The sequence below is a fragment of the Homarus americanus genome, unplaced genomic scaffold (assembly GCF_018991925.1).
Source record: "Homarus americanus isolate GMGI-L3 unplaced genomic scaffold, GMGI_Hamer_2.0 scaffold31084, whole genome shotgun sequence".
NCBI lineage: Eukaryota > Metazoa > Arthropoda > Malacostraca > Decapoda > Nephropidae > Homarus > Homarus americanus.
Window position 1 is genome coordinate 14,474 of NW_024736138.1, and position 16,698 is coordinate 31,171.

Consider the following 16,698-nt stretch of genomic DNA (forward strand, 5'->3'; position numbering starts at 1 on the left):
CTACAGTACAGTACTTTGTGACTGTCCTCCACAGTACAGTAGTTTATGACAGTCCTCCACAGTACAGTACTTTGTGACAGTCCTCTACAGTACAGTACTTTGTGGCAGTCCTCTACAGTAAAGTACTTTGTGACAGTCTTCTACAGTACAGTACTTTGTGACAGTCCTCCACAGTAAAGTACTTTGTGACAGTCCTCTCCAGTACAATACTTTGTGACAGTCCTCCACAGTACAGTACTTTGTGACAGTCCTCCACAGTACAGCTTTTAGACAGTCCTCCACAGTACGGTAGTACTTTGTGACAGTCCTCCACAGTACAGTAGTTTATGACAGTCCTCCACAGTACAGTACTTTGTGACAGTCCTCTACAGTACAGTACAGTACTTTGTGACAGTCCTCTACAGTACAGTACAGTAGTTTGTGAGTCCTCCACAGTACAGTAGTATATGACAGTCCTCCACAGTACAGTAGTTTATGACAGTCCTCCACACTACAGTACTTTGTGGCAGTCCTCTACAGTACAGTACTTTGTGGCAGTCCTCTACAGTACAGTACTTTGTGACAGTCTTCTACAGTACAGTACTTTGTGAGTCCTCCACAGTACAGTACTTTGTGACAGTCCTTTACAGTACAGTACTTTGTGACAGTTCTCAACAGTAAAGTACTTTGTGACAGTCCTCTACAGTACAATACTTTGTGGCAGTCCTCTACAGTACAGTACTTTGTGACAGTCCTGTACAGTACAGTACTTTGTGACAGTCCTCCACAGTAAAGTACTTTGTGACAGTACTCCACAGTATAGTACTTTGTGACAGTCTTCTACAGTACAGTACTTTGTGACAGTCCTCCAAAGTACAGTAGTTTATGACAATCCTCCCCAGTACAGTACTTTGTGACAGTCCTATACAGTACAGTACAGTGCTTTGTGGTCAGTTCTCCACAGTACAGTACTTTGTGGCAGTCCTGTACAGTACAGTACTTTGTGGCAGTCCTCTACAGTACAATACTTTGTGACAGTCTTCTACAGTACAGTACTTTGTGACAGTCCTCCACAGTACAGTACTTTGTGACAGTCCTTTACAGTACAGTACATTGTGACAGTTCTCCACAGTAAAGTACTTTGTGACAGTCCTCTACAGTACAATACTTTGTGGCAGTCCTCTACAGTACAGTACTTTGTGACGGTCCTGTACAGTACAGTACTTTGTGACAGTCCTCCACAGTAAAGTACTTTGTGACAGTCCTCCATAGTATAGTACTTTGTGACAGTCCTCTACAGTACAGTACTTTGTGACAGTCCTCCACAGTACAGTAGTTTATGACAGTCCTCCCCAGTACAGTACTTTGTGACAGTCCTATACAGTACAGTACAGTACTTTGTGACAGTCCTCCATAGTACAGTACTTTGTGACAGACAGTCCACAGTACAGTACTTTGTGACAGTCCTGCACAGTACAGTACTTTGTGACAGTCCTCTAGTGTACAGTGCTTTGTGACAATACTCTACAGTACAGTACTTTGTGACAGTCCTCCACAGCACAGTACTTTGTGACAGTCCTCTACTGTACAGTGCTTTGTGACATTACTCTACAGTACACTACTTTGTGACAGTCCTCCACAGTACAGTGCTTTGTGACAATACACTACAGTACTTTCTGACAGTCCTCTACTGTACAGTGCTTTGTGACAATACTCTACAGTACAGTACTTTGTGACAGTCCTCTACAGTACAGTACTATGTAACAGTGCTCTACTGTACAGTGCTTTGGGACAATACTCTACAGTACAGTACTTTGTGACAGTCCTACACAGTACAGTACTTTGTGACAGTCCTCTACTGTACAGTGTGTTGTGACAATACTCTACAGTACAGTACTTTGTGACAGTCCTCTACAGTACAGTACTTTGTGACAGTCCTCTACCATACAGTACTTTGTGACAGTCCTCCAATGTACAGTACTTTATGACAGTCTTCTACCGTACAGAACTTTGTGACAGTCCTTTATAGTACAGTACTTTGTTACAGTCCTCTACAGAACAGTACTTTGTGACAGTCCTCTACAGTACAGTACTTTGTGACAGTCCTCTACAGTACAGTACAGTACTTTGTGACAGTTCTCCACAGTACAGTACTTTGTGACAGTCCTCCACAGTACAGTACTCTGTGACAGTCCTCCACTGTACATTACTTTGTGACAGTCCTCTACAGTACAGTACTTTGTGACAGTTCTCCACAATACAGTAGTTTATGACAGTCCTCCACAGTACAGTAGTTTATGACAGTCCTCCACAGTACAGTACTTTGTGACAGTCTTCTACAGTACAGTACTTTGTGAGTCCTCTACAGTACAGTACTTTGTGCCACTCCTCTACTGTACAGTGCTTTGTGACAATACTCTACAGTACAGTACTTTGTGACAGTCCTCCACAGTACAGTACTTTGTAACAGTCCTCTACAGTACAGTACAGTACTTTGTGACAGTTCTCCACAGTACAGTACTTTGTGACAGTCCTCCACAGTACAGTACTTTGTGACAGTCCTCCACAGTACAGTACTTTGTGACAGTCCTCCACTGTACAGTACTTTGTGACAGTCCTCTACAGTACAGTACTTTGTGACAGTCCTCCACAGTACAGTACTTTATGACAGTCCTCCACAGTACAGTACTTTGTGACAGTCCTCTACAGTACAGTACTTTGTGGCAGTCCTCTACAGTACAGTACAGTCCTCCACAGTACAGTAGTTTATGACAGTCCTTCACAGTACAGTACTTTGTGACAGTCCTGTACAGTACAGTACAGTACTTTGTGACAGTCCTGTACAGTACAGTACAGTACTTTGTGACAGTCCTCCACCTTTCTGGTACTTTGTGACTGATCCTCCACAGTACAGTACTTTTGTGTGATCCTCTACAGTGCAGTACTGTGACAGTCCTCTACAGTACAGTACTTTGTGACAGTCCTCCACCGTACAGTGCTTTGTGACAGTCCTCTACTGTACAGTGCTTTGTGACAATACTCTACAGTACAGTACTTTGTGACAGTCCTCCACACTACAGTACTTTGTGACAGTCCTCTACTGTACAGTGATTTGTGAAATACTCTACAGTACAGTACTTTGTGACAGTCCTCTACAGTAAGAGTACTTTGTGACAGTGCTCTACTATACAGTGCTTTGTGACAATACTCTACAGTACAGTACTTTGTGACAGTCCTCCACAGTACAGTACTTTGTGACAGTCCTCTACTGTACAGTGCTTTGTGAGAATACTCTACAGTACAGTACTTTGTGACAGTCCTCTACAGTACAGAACTTTATGACAGTCCTCTACAGTACAGAACTTTGTGACAGTCCTTTACAGTACAGTACTTTGTGCTAGTCCTCTACTGTACAGTACTTTGTAAGTCCTCCACAGTACAGTGCTTTGTGACAGTCCTCTACAGTAGAGTATTTTGTGAGTCCTCTACAGTACAGTACTTTATGACAGACCTGTACAGAACAGTACTCTGTGACAGTCCTCTACAGTACAGTACTTTGTGACAGTCCTCTACAGTACAGTACTTTGTGACAGTCCTCCACAGTACAGTACTTTGTGACAGTCCTCTACACTGCAGTACTTTGATAGTCCTCCACAGTACAGTATTTTGATAGTCCTCCACAGTACAATAATTTGTGATAGTCCTTTACAGTACAGTACTTTGTAACAGTCCTCCACAGTAAAGTACTTTGTGACAGTCCTCCACAGTACAGCACTTTGTGACAGTCCTCCACAGTACAGTAGTTTATGACAGTCCTCCACAGTACAGTACTTTGTGACAGTCCTCTACAGTACAGTACAGTACTTTGTGACAGTCCTCTACAGTACAGTACAGTAGTTTGTGAGTCCTCCACAGTACAGTAGTATATGACAGTCCTCCACAGTACAGTAGTTTATGACAGTCCTCCACACTACAGTACTTTGTGGCAGTCCTCTACAGTACAGTACTTTGTGGCAGTCCTCTACAGTACAGTACTTTGTGACAGTCTTCTACAGTACAGTACTTTGTAACAGTCCTCCACAGTACAGTACTTTGTGACAGTCTCCCATAGTACTTTGTGACAGTCTTCTACAGTACAGTACTTTGTGACAGTCCTCCAAAGTACAGTAGTTTATGACAATCCTCCCCAGTACAGTACTTTTGAGTCCTATACAGTACAGTACAGTACTCTTTGTGGTCAGCTCCACAGTACAGCACTCTTGTGGCAGTCCTGTACAGTACAGTACCTTTGTGGCAGTCCTCTACAGTACAGTACTTTGTGGCAGTCTCTACAGTACAGTACTTTACAGTCCTCCACAGTACAGTACTTTGTGACAGTCCTTACAGTACAGTACTTTTAGACAGTTCTCCACAGTAAAGTACTTTGTGACAGTCCTCTACAGTACACTCTTTGTGGCAGTCCTCTACAGTACAGTACTTTATGACGGTCCTGTACAGTACAGTACTTTGTGACAGTCCTCAACAGTAAAGTACTTTGTGACAGTCCCCACAGTACAGTACTTTTGACAGTCCTCCACAGTACAGTATTTTGACAGTCCTCCCCAGTACAGTACTTTTAGACAGTCCTATACAGTACAGTACAGTACTTTGTGACAGTCCTCCATAGTACAGTACTTTTGACAGTCCTTACAGTACAGTACTTTGTGACAGTTCTCAACAGTAAAGTACTTTAGACAGTCCTGCACAGTACAGTACTTTGTGACAGTCCTCTAGTGTACAGTGCTTTGTGACAATACTCTACAGTACAGTACTTTGTGACAGTCCTCCACAGCACAGTACTTTGTAGACAGTCCTACTGTACAGTGCTTTGTGACATTACTCCACAGTACAGTACTTTGTGACAGTCCTTTACCGTACAGTACTTTGTGACAGTTCTCCACAGTACAGTACTTTGTGACAGTCCTCCACAGTACAGTACTTTGTGACAGTCCTCTACAGTACAGTACATTGTGACAGTCCTCTACAGTACAGTACTTTGTGACAGTCCTCTACAGTACAGTACATTGTGACAGTCCTCCAAAGTACAGTACTTTGTGACAGTCCTCTACAGTACAGTACTTTGTGGCAGTCCTCTACAGTACAGTACTTTATGACAGTCTTCTACAGTACAGTACTTTGTGACAGTCCTCCACAGTACAGTACTTTGTGACAGTCCTTTACAGTACAGTACTTTGTGACAGTTCTCAATAGTAAAGTGCTTTGTGACAGTCCTCTACAGTACAATACTTTGTGGCAGTCCTCTACAGTACAGTACTTTGTGACAGTCCTCCACAGTAAAGTACTTTGTGACAGTACTCCACAGTATAGTACTTTGTGACAGTCTTCTACAGTACAGTACTTTGTGACAGTCCTCCAAAGTACAGTAGTTTATGACAATCCTCCCCAGTACAGTACTTTGTGAGTCCTATACAGTACAGTACAGTACTTTGTGGTCAGTTCTCCACAGTACAGTACTTTGTGGCAGTCCTCTACAGTACAGTACTTTGTGGCAGTCCTCTACAGTACAGTACTTTGTGGCAGTCTTCTACAGTACAGTACTTTGTGACAGTCCTCCACAGTACAGTACTTTGTGACAGTCCTTTACAGTACAGTACTTTGTGATAGTTCTCCACAGTAAAGTACTTTGTGACAGTCCTCTACAGTACAATACTTTGTGGCAGTCCTCTACAGTACAGTACTTTGCGACGGTCCTGTACAGTACAGTACTTTGTGACAGTCCTCCACTGTAAAGTACTTTGTGACAGTCCTCTACAGTACAGTACTTTGTGACAGTCCTCCACAGTACAGTATTTTATGACAGTCCTCCCCAGTACAGTACTTTGTGACAGTCCTATACAGTACAGTACAGTACTTTGTGACAGTCCTCCATAGTACAGTACTTTGTGACAGTCCTTTACAGTACAGTACTTTGTGACAGTTCTCAACAGTAAAGTACTTTGTGACAGTCCTGCACAGTACAGTACTATGTGACAGTCCTCTAGTGTACAGTGCTTTGTGACAATACTCTACAGTACAGTACTTTGTGACAGTCCTCCACAGCACAGTACTTTGTGACAGTCCTCTACTGTACAGTGCTTTGTGACATTACTCTACAGTACACTACTTTGTGACAGTCCTCCACAGTACAGTGCTTTGTGACAATACACTACAGTACTTTGTGACAGTCCTCTACTGTACAGTGCTTTGTGACAATACTCTACAGTACAGTACTTTGTGACAGTCCTCTACAGTACAGTACTATGTAACAGTGCTCTACTGTACAGTGTGTTGTGACAATACTCTACAGTACAGTACTTTGTGACAGTCCTACACAGTACAGTACTTTGTGACAGTCCTCTACTGTACAGTGTGTTGTGACAATACTCTACAGTACAGTACTTTGTGACAGTCCTCTACAGTACAGTACTTTGTGACAGTCCTCTACCATACAGTACTTTGTGACAGTCCTCCAATGTACAGTACTTTATGACAGTCTTCTACCGTACAGTACTTTGTGACAGTCCTTTATAGTACAGTACTTTGTTACAGTCCTCTACAGAACATGACATTGTGACAGTCCTCTACAGTACAGTACTTTGTGACAGTCCTCTACAGTACAGTACTATGTAACAGTGCTCTACTCTACAGTGCTTTGTGACAATACTCTACAGTACAGTACTTTGTGACAGTCCTACACAGTACAGTATTTTGTGACAGTCCTCTACTGTACAGTGTGTTGTGACAATACTCTACAGTACAGTACTTTGTGACAGTCCTCTACAGTACAGTACTTTGTGACAGTCCTCTACCATACAGTACTTTGTGACAGTCCTCCAATGTACAGTACTTTATGACAGTCTTCTACCGTACAGTACTTTGTGACAGTCCTTTATAGTATAGTACTTTGTTACAGTACTCTACAGTACAGTACTTTGTGACAGTCCTCTACAGTACAGTACTATGTAACAGTGCTTTGTGACAATACTCTACAGTACAGTACTTTGTGACAGTCCTACACAGTACAGTACTTTGTGACAGTCCTCTACTGTACAGTGTGTTGTGACAATACTCTACAGTACAGTACTTTGTGACAGTCCTCTACAGTACAGTACTTTGTGACAGTCCTCTACCATACAGTACTTTGTGACAGTCCTCCAATGTACAGTACTTTATGACAGTCTTCTACCGTACAGTACTTTGTGACAGTCCTTTATAGTACAGTACTTTGTTACAGTCCTCTACAGAACAGTACTTTGTGACAGTCCTCTACAGTACAGTACTTTGTGACAGTCCTCTACAGTACAGTACAGTACTTTGTGACAGTTCTCCACAGTACAGTACTTTGTGACAGTCCTCCACAGTACAGTACTTTGTGACAGTCCTCTACAGTACAGTACTTTGTGACAGTTCTCCACAGTACAGTAGTTTATGACAGTCCTCCACAGTACAGTACTTCGTGACAGTCCTCTAGAGTACAGTACTTTGTGACAGTCCTCCACAGTACAGTAGTTTATGACAGTCCTCCACAGTACAGTAGTTTATGACAGTCCTCCACAGTACAGTACTTTGTGACAGTCCTTACCTGATGCAGTACTGTGACAGTTCTCAACAGTAAAGTGCTGTGACAGTCCTCTACAGTACCAATACTTTGTGTGATCCTCTACAGTACAGTACTTTGTGACGGTCCTGTACAGTACAGTACTTTGTGACAGTCCTCCACAGTAAAGTACTTTGTGACAGTACTCCACAGTATAGTACTTTGTGACAGTCTTCTACAGTACAGTACTTTGTGACAGTCCTCCAAAGTACAGTAGTTTATGACAATCCTCCCCAGTACAGTACTTTGTGACAGTCCTATACAGTACAGTACAGTGCTTTGTGGTCAGTTCTCCACAGTACAGTACTTTGTGGCAGTCCTGTACAGTACAGTACTTTGTGGCAGTCCTCTACAGTACAGTACTTTGTGACAGTCTTCTACAGTACAGTACTTTGTGACAGTCCTCCGCAGTACAGTACTTTGTGACAGTCCTTTACAGTACAGTACATTGTGACAGTTCTCCACAGTAAAGTACTTTGTGACAGTCCTCTACAGTACAATACTTTGTGGCAGTCCTCTACAGTACAGTACTTTGTGAGCCGGTCCTGTACAGTACAGTACTTTGTGACAGTCCTCCCACAGTAAAGTGCTTTGTGACAGTCCTCCACAGTATAGTACTGTGACAGTCCTCTACAGTACAGTACTTTGTGACAGTCCTCCACAGTACAGTGGTTTGTAACAGTCCTCCCAGTACAGTGCTGTGACAGTCCTACAGTACAGTACAGTACTTTAATGACAGTCCTCCATAATTGCAGTACTTTGTGACAGTCCTTTACAGTACAGTACTTTGTGACCCGGTTCTCAACAGTAAAAGTACTTTGCTGATCCTGCACAGTACAGTACTGTGACAGTCCTCCTAGTGTACAGTGCTTTGTGACAATACTCTACAGTACAGTACTTTGTGACAGTCCTCCACAGCACAGTACTTTGTGACAGTCCTCTACTGTACAGTGCTTTGTGACATTACTCTACAGTACACTACATTGTGACAGTCCTCCACAGTACAGTGCTTTGTGACAATACACTACAGTACTTTGTGACAGTCCTCTACTGTACAGTGCTTTGTGACAATACTCTACAGTACAGTACTTTGTGACAGTCCTCTACAGTACAGTACTATGTAACAGTGCTCTACTGTACAGTGCTTTGGGACAATACTCTACAGTACAGTACTTTGTGACAGTCCTACACAGTACAGTACTTTGTGACAGTCCTCTACTGTACAGTACGTTGTGACAATACTCTACAGTACAGTACTTTGTGACAGTCCTCTACAGTACAGTACTTTGTGACAGTCCTCTACCATACAGTACTTTGTGACAGTCCTACAATGTACAGTACTTTATGACAGTCTTCTTCCGTACAGAACTTTGTGACAGTCCTTTATAGTACAGTACTTTGTTACAGTCCTCTACACAACAGTACTTTGTGACAGTCCTCTACAGTACAGTACTTTGTGACAGTCCTCTACAGTACAGTACAGTACTTTGTGACAGTTCTCCACAGTACAGTACTTTGTGACAGTCCTCCACAGTACAGTACTCTGTGACAGTCCTCCACTGTACATTACTTTGTGACAGTCCTCTACAGTACAGTACTTTGTGACAGTTCTCCACAATACAGTAGTTTATGACAGTCCTCCACAGTACAGTAGTTTATGACAGTCCTCCACAGTCCAGTACTTTGTGACAGTCTTCTACAGTACAGTACTTTGTGAGTCCTCTACAGTACAGTACTTTGTGCCACTCCTCTACTGTACAGTGCTTTGTGACAATACTCTACAGTACAGTACTTTGTGACAGTCCTCCACAGTACAGTACTTTGTAACAGTCCTCTACAGTACAGTACAGTACTTTGTGACAGTTCTCCACAGTACAGTACTTTGTGACAGTCCTCCACAGTACAGTACTTTGTGACAGTCCTCCACAGTACAGTACTTTGTGACAGTCCTCCACTGTACATTACTTTGTGACAGTCCTCTACAGTACAGTACTTTGTGACAGTCCTCCACAGTACAGTACTTTATGACAGTCCTCCACAGTACAGTACTTTGTGACAGTCCTCTACAGTACAGTACTTTGTGACAGTCCTCTACTGTACAGTGCTTTGTGAAATACTCTACAGTACAGTACTTTGTGACAATACTCTACAGTACAGTACTTTGTGACAGTCCTCTACAGTACAGTACTTTGTGACAGTCCTCCACCGTACAGTGCTTTGTGACAGTCCTCTACTGTACAGTGCTTTGTGACAATACTCTACAGTACAGTACTTTGTGACAGTCCTCCACACTACAGTACTTTGTGACAGTCCTCTACTGTACAGTGATTTGTGAAATACTCTACAGTACAGTACTTTGTGACAGTCCTCTACAGTACAGTACTTTGTGACAGTGCTCTACTATACAGTGCTTTGTGACAATACTCTACAGTACAGTACTTTGTGACAGTCCTCCACAGTACAGTACTTTGTGACAGTCCTCTACTGTACAGTGCTTTGTGAGAATACTCTACAGTACAGTACTTTGTGACAGTCCTCTACAGTACAGAACTTTATGACAGTCCTCTACAGTACAGAACTTTGTGACAGTCCTTTACAGTACAGTACTTTGTGCTAGTCCTCTACTGTACAGTACTTTGTAAGTCCTCCACAGTACAGTGCTTTGTGACAGTCCTCTACAGTAGAGTATTTTGTGAGTCATCTACAGTACAGTACTTTATGACAGACCTGTACAGAACAGTACTCTGTGACAGTCCTCTACAGTACAGTACTTTGTGACAGTCCTCTACAGTACAGTACTTTGTGACAGTCCTCCACAGTACAGTACTTTGTGACAGTCATCTACACTGCAGTACTTTGATAGTCCTCCACAGTACAGTATTTTGATAGTCCTCCACAGTACAATAATTTGTGATAGTCCTTTACAGTACAGTACTTTGTAACAGTCCTCCACAGTAAAGTACTTTGTGACAGTCCTCCACAGTACAGTACTTTGTGACAGTCCTCCACAGTACAGTAGTTTATGACAGTCCTCCACAGTACAGTACTTTGTGACAGTCCTCTACAGTACAGTACAGTACTTTGTGACAGTCCTCTACAGTACAGTACAGTAGTTTGTGAGTCCTCCACAGTACAGTAGTATATGACAGTCCTCCACAGTACAGTAGTTTATGACAGTCCTCCACACTACAGTACTTTGTGGCAGTCCTCTACAGTACAGTACTTTGTGGCAGTCCTCTACAGTACAGTACTTTGTGACAGTCTTCTACAGTACAGTACTTTGTAACAGTCCTCCACAGTACAGTACTTTGTGACAGTCCTTTACAGTACAGTACTTTGTGACAGTTCTCCACAGTAAAGTACTTTGTGACAGTCCTCTACAGTATAATACTTTGTGGCAGTCCTCTACAGTACAGTACTTTGTGACGGTCCTGTACAGTACAGTACTTTGTGACAGTCCTCCACAGTAAAGTACTTTGTGACAGTCCTCCACAGTATAGTACTTTGTGACAGTCTTCTACAGTACAGTACTTTGTGACAGTCCTCCAAAGTACAGTAGTTTATGACAATCCTCCCCAGTACAGTACTTTGTGAGTCCTATACAGTACAGTACAGTACTTTGTGGTCAGTTCTCCACAGTACAGTACTTTGTGGCAGTCCTCTACAGTACAGTACTTTGTGGCAGTCCTCTACAGTACAGTACTTTGTGGCAGTCTTCTACAGTACAGTACTTTGTGACAGTCCTCCACAGTACAGTACTTTGTGACAGTCCTTTACAGTACAGTACTTTGTGACAGTTCTCCACAGTAAAGTACTTTGTGACAGTCCTCTACAGTACAATACTTTGTGGCAGTCCTCTACAGTACAGTACTTTGCGACGGTCCTGTACAGTACAGTACTTTGTGACAGTCCTCCACTGTAAAGTACTTTGTGACAGTCCTCTACAGTACAGTACTTTGTGACAGTCCTCCACAGTACAGTATTTTATGACAGTCCTCCCCAGTACAGTACTTTGTGACAGTCCTATACAGTACAGTACAGTACTTTGTGACAGTCCTCCATAGTACAGTACTTTGTGACAGTCCTTTACAGTACAGTACTTTGTGACAGTTCTCAACAGTAAAGTACTTTGTGACAGTCCTGCACAGTACAGTACTTTGTGACAGTCCTCTAGTGTACAGTGCTTTGTGACAATACTCTACAGTACAGTACTTTGTGACAGTCCTCCACAGCACAGTACTTTGTGACAGTCCTCTACTGTGACATTCTCTGATACCTACTTTCCTTGTTGATCTCCACAGTACGTGCTGACAGTACAGTACTTTGTGACAGTCCTCTACTGTACAGTGCTTTGTGACAATACTCTACAGTACAGTACTTTGTGACTCCTTTACAGTACAGTACTTTGTGCTAGTCCTCTACTGTACAGTGCTTTGTGACAGTCCTCTACAGTAGAGTACTTTGTAAGTCCTCCACAGTACAGTGCTTTGTGACAGTCCTCTACAGTAGAGTACTTTGTGAGTCCTCTACAGTACAGTACTTTGTGACAGTCCTCTACAGTACAGTACTTTGTGACAGTCCTCTACAGTACAGTACTTTGTGACAGTCCTCTACAGTGCAATGCTGTGACGATCCTCTACAGAGAACAGTGCTTTGCAGCAGTCCTCCCACGTACGTGCTGGCAGGCCCTCCTGCGGCCTTTGTGACAGTTCTCCACAGTACAGCATTTTGATAGTCCTCCACAGTACAGCATTTTGATAGTCCTCCACAGTACAGTATTTTGATATCCTCCACAGTACAGTACTTTGTGACAGTCCTCCACAGTACAGTACTTTGTGACAGTCCTCCACAGTACAGTACTTTGCGACAGTCCTCTACTGTACAGTTCTTTGTGACAATACTCTACAGTACAGTACTTTGTGACAGTCCTCTACAGCACAGTACTTTGTGACAGTCCTTCACAGTACAGTGCTTTGTGACCATACTCTACAGTACAGAACTTTATGGCAGTCCTCTACAGTACAGTACTTTATGGCAGTCCTCCACAGTACAGAACTTTATGACAGTTCTCCACAGAACAGAACTTTATGACAGTCCTCCACAGTACAGTACTTTATGACAGTCCTCTACAGTACAGAACTTCATGACAGTCCTCTACAGTTTAGAATTTTGTGATAGTCCTCTGCAGTACAGTACTCTGACACTGTCTACCACAGTACATTTTGTGACTTAGTTTAGCATAATAAACTTAACTAATCCACCAGAATACAAGCACTTCTTTCTCTTCCTTCATCCAGCATGGTGACAATGCCAGCAATATACAAAGAAAACAGTAAATAACCCAAATGAACTTGTAATTAGAGAGAGTTCTTATATTTACTCTTGTCTCCATCACAGGTATGAATGGAGGTCTTACTATAAATGGTTTACCTTCTTTACTTACCATCACATGGAGAGGCAGATGTTGTTACTGGACAGCCACACCTCTTGGCATCTCCCACACAACACTTACACAGTTCTCCTTATATACTTTGGTCATGAATCACCTTCTCAAAGAATAAATAATTATATTAACATTCCAAACTTATCATCTACCTAGTACCTGTATCTTCACCATCTTATTCTCTTTAGGACTTGAGGTAGCAGCTGCTTGTATTGTAAACTATTGCCCAAATAATTCATTCACTGAGCTGTGTGTATGTTTGGTGTTGTCACAAGTGAATTACTGACCAGGTGTTAACAATATCATGATAAACCTTCCAACCACAACAATGAAGTTTATCCTTTATGTACGACCTGACTGCATCCAGCTGGGTCAATCGCCAGTAACAATACCAATTCACTTTGACTAAATGACTGATGGAATTTCCTGACCAGCTGGCACTCTTCATCCAGTTCAGTTACAATTTAACTTTGACTCTGAATAAAGACTTTTGACTCTAGGTAGACATTTAACTTTTGTTAGGCATTTGTCTCTTGGTTGACTTTCAGCAAAATTCAGACTCTTTTATGAAGTCTGTTATACTTCTTCCATCACACACAGTTGGAGGAGAGATGTAAATATAGGCCATAAGTAGACTAACTCTTCCCTCTCTCTATCTACAATTGCAATAAACTGTTTACATCTACAAAAGTGAGTGATCTAAAATATAAGTTTACTGCCAAAGAAAAAGGCAGAATGTTTTTCAATATGGTCCATAATGTCACAATGTCAATCTTATTAGGACAGTCATTTGTTACTTCCTGTGAGTAGTCCCTGTGGACAGTTACCTGAAGTTCTTGTTCCTTCAGTGTTAAACAAAGACTATGATTAAATACTGTAGTAGAACCTCGATAAATTGGACTAATTGGGACAGACCCCAGTCCAAAAAATGCAAAAGTCCAAAAAAATCAAATATATATGGGGGGTGTGGAGATGACACTGCTTATCCAAAATGTTTAAAGAAAATCAGTTGTTATAATGTTATTGCTACACTTCAATAACTAAGGTCTTTAAGTGTATAACAAGGTTATTAAGAGAATATCACATCAGCAATATAAAAATATGAAATGGAACTCTCTAGGTTGAAAGTTATACTTAAGTCTGGTTGCCAACAACTGTTTTCACTGAAATGATTACAGTACTATGTAAGTTACCACAAAATTTGTTTTATAAATAAAGATAAATCTGTATACTGTACAGAACTATAAAGATAAAAATTAAAACAAATAAGTGTAGGAGTATATTGTATGTGGCAGATGAGTGATCTGATAGTACCCGTGGGTAGCTCCCTCCCCCAAATCCTGCTTAACGCGTCTTTATGCAATTTCACCATAATTCTCCTATCATTTAGGTTCATTTGGTTTCAGGTTGATAAAATATCAACATAAAAGAATCAACTTTCCAGAAAAAAGAATCTCACACTCAACACCATGAATCATTTATTTACAAAGGATAAACAGCTGATCGGCTTAGCTCCTTCACCATTCATGATTACTGCAACGTCTGTCTTCAACACTTAATAAATTAGTACAGTACAGAACTGTCAAGTATTTACAGTAAGTACTTGTATAAAGTCGTCCCGTTTAACTTTGTTTCGGTACTAAGTCGACCCTCGTTAATTCAGACCCCTTTAATCCGGATTTCGGATAAATCGGACGAAATCTGAACTGTCCTTATCAAATTTCTGGTTCTGGGATTGTCCCAGTTGCAATTGGGGTTGCAATTTCAAATTCTGTGTCACTACTAAGGATTAATGAAGTCTCTGGTGCACTCTAAGATTAAGAGAAAACGGACGACTCAGGCGTCCTGAAGTGAGAGAAAATGGACTCCTATGACGGGGCACTCAAATAAAGAGACATGGCTACACGTTTTGTGGACTACCCACTGTACAGTATCCTTTTCATCACTTTGTAATAAACCTCGTCATGCCTATGTGTGTTTCTGATAATTACCATAACATTATATATCTATATATTTAGCAGTTGTACAAACACAAGGCCTCACACATGCCACTCAAACTGACAGACTTGACAAGCTTTACCAACCATAAAGACTGTTGAAGCTTTAAACATCACTCACAATGGATCTTGAATATTCCAACTGTAATCAGACATACCTAAGTTGGCTCAACAATTGCAACCCCAGTTGCAATATCAAATTATGTGTCATTACTAAGGAATAACGAAGTCTCTGGTGCACTGCACTCCAAGATTAAGAGAAAACGGAGGACTCAGGCGTCCTGAAATGAGAGAAAACGGACTCCTATGACGGGGCACTCAAATAAACATACACATAGCTGTATATTGCAATGTTAACCCCTAAATCAGTTAATTCGGACAATCGGCTAAAACGGACACCCTTCCTTCCCTATTAGTCCGTTTTAACGAGGGTCGACTGTACGTCGGTAAACTTTAGAGACCATAAAATTTATTTAACGTCCCAGTGATCCAATACTAAGTCGTTTTGTGTCGTCACACACTACATTTTACAGTGCATCACCCGCTCTCGTCTGGCAGCGCTACGCTCTCTTGGCTTGGCGCAGAGTCTCAGTGACTCAACACCCTCCTCCTCCTCCGCTCCCACCATACGCCTCCTCTGCTTCACTACCCACCACACACTCGCTCTACCACCTCCCCCCATCACTGAGTACCAATACAAACTTAGCAGTTGTATATGTGTGCATTATTTTCTATAGAAATGGCAATGATTTTCTGTATATGTAATGTATTTCATGGGTCAAAGGGAGGCTCAGGAACGTAACTCCCGTATTTATATATTTCTTATGGGGAAAATTGATCCGCTTAACGTTGTTTCGTATAACGTCGCATTTTTATAAATGTAACCCCGACGTTAAGCGAGGACATACTGTTTTAACATTTTATAAGTAATATTGTAATGCACAATATTATTCATCTGCAAATACCCTGGTTTATTCATTAATCATTTGTCTAAGTGTACAAGTAACCAAACAGAGTTATCATATAACACTCGAAGGCAGGAAATAACGTTATTAGAAGGTATCTTCATATAAAATACTATACAGTGTGTTATAGTGACACCTGTTGTAAGCTGGTCCACTGAAAGCTCACACAAGAACGCATCTTGAGTGAACAACCTTCTGATACAGCTTTTCCTTTTATTTTCAAATCAAATTACAAATTACATAGTGTATTTTTTTTCTGTTATTGAAGATGTTATATTAATCATGATGGATCATAAACCATAAGAGGCTGGTCATACAAGAATATAATACCGACCAATAAATAAATCTAATGAATTTAGCAATGCCTAATCAACCCCCTTCCCCCGCAACCTCTTTACATACTCGGTGTTTTAGCTCGCTAGGCCTCCAGTAAATCTGATTAGGCCACTGTACAGTATTCAGAGACCAAGTGTTGTTCTTTTGATAAGATTTTCTTTGTTTTAATTTTACCCATTTCTTATAATATGTACTTACATAATTTTAACACATTTCTTAAACCCTCTAGTATCCCCGATAAAGATATTACACATTCTACAAAAAAATTTTCACGTAAATGAGTGTAGGTAGTGAGGTGCGGCACACTGATACTATACATATGAAGGCAGGACTCAGAACCGA